Raw genomic sequence first — 6,956 nt, 5'->3', positions numbered from 1 at the left:
AAGGGATCTTTCATGTAACTTTGAGGTGTTTTGTTACCACTTATTTATAGTACTTATCACTATTTGCATTTCTAATAACTTGTATTTGGTAAACTATGAGTTTAGGAAAGATTCAAATTGGGAGAAGATGAATTATTTGTAATGGCAGATTTTACATATTGAGCTACAATTGAAATTTTTATTTTTTTAAAAACACATTAATTTCCTAAAAATACCAAGACCTCTTGCCTATGCTTTATTTACTCATTTTCCCCATTTCATCTATACCTTAGATGTTTATTTCTATTTCTAGAACCCAAGTGGTAAAATGTTTTTTTCTTTTTAATTAAACGGATTTTTTATTTTAAATGTATATAGTGCCATAATTCATCAAAAAATTTACAGTACTTAACCACTTCTTAAATATGATCATATAAACAATGTGTGGATTCAGTTTGCTTAAAGTTAACTGTATACTATGAAGTATTCTAAGAAAGGAAATCATGACACATTCCATCCCATTAAAGGGGATTAAAAAGAATTATAAGCTAACTTGAATAGACCCAGCAATTGCCTAGGTATTATCCTTCTGTATAAACCTGACTCTATATTAAAACTGTATTCTGGTTTCCCACCATTAAGAAAGAAATTCCTTAACAGTGGCCTAGAAATGGCCTTAATGTCACATACTTCTTCACCTCCTGATGGTCACTTGGTGCTCTGATGTAGACAATATAGAATGTCTGCTGTTTCACCTCTGCTAATCTTCCCAGGAAGACAAGCATACCATTCCAGGCGCTGCTTCCACCTTGACCTTCCAAATGCCACTGCTGTGCGGAGGAGTCTTCACAGATTGCCATAGCAACTTAGCCTTTGTGACTCAATAGATCAGCCACTTTCAGGCACTGTCCAACTGACCTGGTACAGTAATTATCTTCCCAAAGGTCCACTGCTGAGATCCTCCCAACCCATGGCACTTCATGAGTTGGGGTGGGTCAGATGATGGAGTTTCTGACATATCCAGGCAAAGGAGATTACTTAAAACCAATTCATGCTCTTCATTATAAATCTAGATCTGATTTGGGTCACTGTAGTCACATGCCTTATGCACTACTAGGGCTCTCTTCTGACTTGGGCAGCTCTGAGCCACTAGACATTTGCCAGTCTGGTGGTGATAAAGCCTTCCGTGCTGAAGAATTTGGGGGTGTTTTGGCCCTCTGTTGATAAAAATGGGTTGCTGGGGTTTGGCATTGGGCCCAGATATCTGCATCTCTGGGTAAATGCTATCCAACCCGCCGAAACTGGTTTGGCTCAGTGGATAGAGTGTCGGCCTGTGGACTGAAGGGTCCCAGGTTCGATTCCAGTCAAGGGCATGTACCTTGGTTGCGGGCACATCCCCAGTAGGGGGTGTGCAGGAGGCAGCTGATCGATGTTTCTCTCTCATCAATGTTTCTAACTATCCCTCTCTCTTCCTCTCCGTAAAAAATCAATAAAATATATTTTTTTAAAAAATTTACAACCCAACTTCTTCCTCAATTCAACACACTCACTGACATTTCCATAGCTTCTTGTCCTCAAGTCAGGTCTTAAGGAAAAATACTGCTCCTTATATTCATCCAACCAAACATGTGCCAGCCTCAAGGAGTTGTGTCCTGGCCTTCAGGGGAACCATAGGGTCGCCTTTTCTGGAAAATATGTCCGACTTTGGAGTAAGGGATGATGAAGAGCTTACCCCCACACATCCAAATCTGAAATGATCTTTCCAAGTTTTCTCCTCCCCAGATATCCATGCTGCTGTCATACTCCCCGAGTTCACTGAAGTAGCTTCTATTCATGGCAAATAGTCCTCCCGCCATTGTAGGTGGTACGGTAGCTCCTTCTGGTCCTCTGAGCTCAGAAAGGAGAAAAAGATCCCATTTGAAGTGCAGTCCTGTTGGGGTCCAGCCCGAGCAGGTCCAGGGATTCCCAAAGGTGTAGACAGAGTCGGTGAAGAAGGAATGACACGGAGACAGCATTCAGTTGATCATCATAGCCAGGTTCTCTAGCCAGGTTTTGTCCCAAGTGGTAAAATGTTGATGTAGAAAACCAACTAAGTCTCTCTTTTATCTGCCATATTACCCCAGATGGAACTACACATTGGCGTATCAATTGGTTACCTTCTGTGCATAGTTGCTGTACCAGTGAAGTACATGAAAATTAAAAATTTTTACCAGTGGTAGACAATATAATTGAATTACAGTGTTCCAAATTTTCTGAATGACACTGGTTGCATTTTGCTATTTTAATTTTTTTTAACTCTTGTCTGAGTCTGCCATACTGTCTTTACATGAAAAAAAGTACTCAGCATACATCTTGTGGTATAAAGAAAAGAGGTTGTACTTCCTAGTGTCTTTATCAGTTTTTCCTTTTGGCATTTCTTTCCCTCATTAAGTATATCCTAACCTTATAAGCTGTTGCACTAGCCTAGTTATAAAGGTTATTATTTTGCAGTATCCACATTTGCAGTAAATGACACAAAATCATAACTATATGCTGACACCATATCCTCTGTTAGCCACTAACTAGAGGAAATGCAGTAATGGAATTGCCACGTGAGTCCCCAAACACCTCTACCCAGAGCTCTGTCACTTACTTTTTTAAAAAATATATTTTTTTCAGAGAGGAAGGGAGAGATAAAAACATCAATGATGAGAGAGAATCATTGATTGGCTGCTTCCTGCATGACCTCTACTGGGGATTGAGCCCAAAACCCGGGCATGTGCCCTTGCCTGGAATCAAACCTGGGACCCTTTGGTCTGCAGGTCTATGCTCAATCCACTGAGCCAAACCAGCGAAGACTGCCATGTACTTGTATAATGGCACTTCACACACACACACACACACACACACACACACACACACACACACGCACACACACACATACACGCACACACACACACACACACACACACCACAAAAATTTAAGTGTGGCTCAGTCCAGAACCAATCTTTTAGAAGTCAGTAGTCAATATATCTTATCTCAGGTTGCTGTAACCAATTGCCATACATGGGAGCTTAAACAACAAAAATTTATCTCTCGTAGTCCTAGGCTAGGGGCTGGGAAATCTGCGATCCGTGTGCAGCAGGGTCAGGTTCTGATGAGAGCCCTCTTCCTGGATTGCAGAGGGCTGCCTTCCGACTGAGTCTTCACATGGCAGAGAGACACAGGAAGCAAGCTCTCTAATGGCTCTTCTTATAAGAACACTAACCCATGATGGGGGCTCCACACCCATCACCTAATTGCTCTCAAAGGTCCCATCTCCAAACACCATCACATTGATGAGCAGGGTTTCAACATATGAATGGGGAACGGAAGGGGACACAAAAATTCAGTCCATAGCAGGTACTAAAATATCACTGGAACATACTGAAAATATTGTACCAATTATATCAAGTTTCCACACATAACTCCTTTAATAACTAAAAGAATTGAAAGTGGCCTCCTCTTGCCAAAATAATGACATTAAGTGAAATTTTTTCAGTGAAATTAATTTTTTAGAAAACACTTCTCATTGGTACCAACTGACCTCTATTGACTATTTTGCAGAGAACGTGTATAAGATTCACAGTACAACCACAGGCCACATCAGCACCTGAGGCATGCCGGCTGATAGGTACTTCAGGTCAATACTCTCAATCACCTAAAACTCTGAGGAAACACTAAATAGTACAGATTCCTGGAAATACTTCACTCATTTTATTCAAATTCTAAAGTTATATCTAATATGTCTCCTAATACATTGTCTTCTTTGAAAAACTACTAAATAAACTTAGAAGGTAAAAAGGATTTCAGAAAACAATATGAAAAAGAAAACAAAACTCCTAACACTAAATGCAGAAAAACATCATTTTAAAATATTTTTAATGATGGTAATATTTTGAACATTGTTAATGTGCTTTTCTTCTGCCTTTTTTAGTAAGAGACCATCACTTTCATTGGCATCTGACTGGGGACTTTTTTCATGGAAATACTGAAAAGAGAAAGCTTCTTATATGCAAAATAAAATTATGCAGCAAGAAATATCCTCGAATGTCAGGTATTCATTTTGAAAGACTATAATCTCCCAGGGAACAGGTATTTTCTGTTTTGTTTACTGTTGCATCTCCCATAAACAGCCCAGTACACAGTAGACATTCAACAAATATTGGATGGATGGATGGATGGATGGATGGATGGATGGATGGATGGATGGATGAAGGAGTTTGTAAATTCCTTTCTCTTCTCTTTTAACAGAAACCAAGCCTGGAGTTTGCAATTCAGCCTAGAATTGCCAAATTCAGAATTCTCCCCTAGAGTAGAAAACACATTTGTGATAATGAAGGCATGTAGCTGGCTGTTCTATCAAAGAAAGAGGATGTGTGCTGGGAGGCAGGAAGGAGGCTTCACCATGGCCTCCCGAAGGAGATTGTGGAAGAAGAGATGAGAGGCAGTGAGATAAGCAGAAGTGTGTCCTGATTTCTGTGCATCAGACGATAACACTGAAAAACCCATTTTCTGTTTAGGACTCCTGAAGAAAGGTTCCTCGTGTGGGGCTCACACCAACCTGAGGAGCTGCCACATCAATTTGTCAGTACAGTTTGGTCAGGTAAAGAGAGGTGCTACAATTTAGCATTTCTGAGCAGCTGTACCTGAAACTGAGCAAGCACCCCTCTGTGAGCCCTCACCTCCTCCTCCACCTCCAGCTCCTCAACAATAGAAGGGTGACTTGAGTCCTAAGGCAGGCAACAGTCTTGGCAGGTACTATTTAAAAATTAGGGATGTGCCAAAACACAACAAGGACCCGATTAAGCAGTAAGTAGTGATAGCACAGCCACTAATCTGAGACATGGCACAGGGTCACAGGACTCATGCTTCCTCCTTACTAGCTATGGGTAATGTCATAACACATGTCTGGAGTTGCTCTTCAGAAAAAAGAGGGGAGCTGTCAACACAAAGCACAGAACATTTTTATTAACAGATTCAAATGTATCTTTTAGTTTTTCTGTAATAAGAAGTCAAAAGTAGATACACTTAGATGCATTTGACCTTGTTTGGTAATTACTTAGGAACTTGGTTAATTTTCTTAAGACTAGATGTACTCGGAATTAGCTTTTAGTTAGACTTGTTAAATGAGCCTCATAATGTTGTCAGTGGGAGAGGTCCTAGTCTCCACCGGTCGCTAGTGGGAGTATCTTCTTGTGATATCCTGAGAAAAGGAATTTTCTGACACTCGCAGGGGAGAATGAGATATCGTCAGAAGCTGTATTTCTGTGGAATCAAACCACTGAGTCTCCAAGGTCCCGTTTCCCTTTGTCCTGCCAAGGAAGAAGTCCCGTTTTGTCTTCAGCGGGGCTAAAGTCAAAGCCAGTGCCCAGAGTGTTCACCTCACTTTGGAGCAGTGACCAGTCCAGCATCAGACCAGCTTAGTTTCTGTTACCCGCTGTCGCCCATCAGTCCATTGTGTGTGGTCCACGTGGCCACATGGCCATGGGGGCAACACCGGCAGGTGCAGAGTCAAAGGAATCAGAGAGTCAAGAGAGAGAGAGCCAAGAGAGCAAGCTCCTGTTTTAGGGGATTATGTAACTCCAACATTTTGTGGGCTTACAATGGCCCTGCCTACTATATCCAATCCAAGTTACCCAGGCGTGACTGTCTGGCACTTTCCCTGTGTCACCCCACTCACTGAGCAGGCGCCCATCTCCCCCTTTGTTGGACCCTTTCCTCTAGTGATCTGTAGGGAATGGGCAGTGGTTCCCTGGGGAGTGTGAAGTTGCAGCTTCCTGAGAAGCTGCCCAGATGGCCATGCTTTTCCTGCGTGGCCTCCTTTTTGCTCCTTTCCTGTTACTAAGGGCTAGCTAACTACATCAGTATCAGGAAGAGGCACGGCTCCTCTGTGAAGGGAAGCACAGTTTGCCACCCCAACATATGCCTTTTGGGATATTAATTTTAAGATGATTATTAAGAAACAAAAGATTCAGGGGAAAAACTTTTAACTGACTCAAAGGAATTTTTTTGTGTTATTTTATTTATTTATTTATTTTTGCTTAATCCCTTCACCTTTTTCATGGACCTGCTTTGGGTCATTTACATGGAGATAGCCCAGCAAACATTTATCTACCAAACATTTGCTTTTCCACAGTTATGTGATGCCTTTCCTATAAAAGCCTAAGAGGCTGAAGGACGGAAAGACTAGTCAACTGGTCGCGATAATGCACACTGACCACCAGGGGGCAGATGCTCAATGCAGGAGCTTCCCTCTGGTGGTCAGTGTACTCCCACAGTGGGAGCACCACTCAGGTGACCGACCTGTCCTGCTGGCCTGAAGCCACTCACTCCCTCAGTAGTCCTGCAGGTCCAGTCTCCAGAGAATTGGCCAGGCACTGACAGACCAGCACCGCCGGCATGATCCCGACAGTGCTGCCAGCCTCCTGGAAGTCGGCCTCGGGCACCACAGCCGCTTCCCCTCTCTAGACACTCCACAAGGAAGAAACGATATAAAAGTGGCTGCCAGATGGCTCCCAACAACCAGCACCAATGTCAGCGGGAGGGATCCAGATCCCAGGCCAGCAAGGGCATCCCACCACCCTCTGGGAGGGCCAATCACGTCCCAGCCCTCCACCCCACCCCACCCCCCTCGGGACAGATGCCAGGCACAGGGCTGACGGCTGGTAAGCACCGCTATGGCGGTGCAAGCCTCTCCCAGTCAGGACTGACTGGGCATGAGCTCGTGGCAGGCGCAGTGGGACCAGCACACAGGAGAGGCGGGCAGTGCTGGACTGCCAGTTTCGGCCCGATCCCTGCAGGCCACCCCGAGGGACCCCACCCATGCATGAATTCATGCACCAGGGCTCTATCCTTTATAAAATTTCAGATCACAACCCTTTTATCCCTAGCTTCAGAATGGAACGTAAACCTCAACAACTCAATATTTCTTTGGGTCTCTATTCTTATGGCCCCC

The 6,956-nt window shown here is 43.4% G+C and overlaps 1 pseudogene; it reads right to left on the bottom strand.

The window, feature by feature from the left end:
• Positions 1-632: 632 nt before the first annotated feature.
• Positions 633-6,402, bottom strand: LOC132232696 (polypeptide N-acetylgalactosaminyltransferase 11-like; annotated as a pseudogene).
• Positions 6,403-6,956: the final 554 nt, after the last annotated feature.

This window comes from Myotis daubentonii, chromosome 1 (genome assembly GCF_963259705.1).
Source record: "Myotis daubentonii chromosome 1, mMyoDau2.1, whole genome shotgun sequence".
Lineage (NCBI taxonomy): Eukaryota > Metazoa > Chordata > Mammalia > Chiroptera > Vespertilionidae > Myotis > Myotis daubentonii.
Note: the sequence above shows the minus strand (reverse complement) of the source record. Positions and strands in the feature narration are given on the sequence as shown.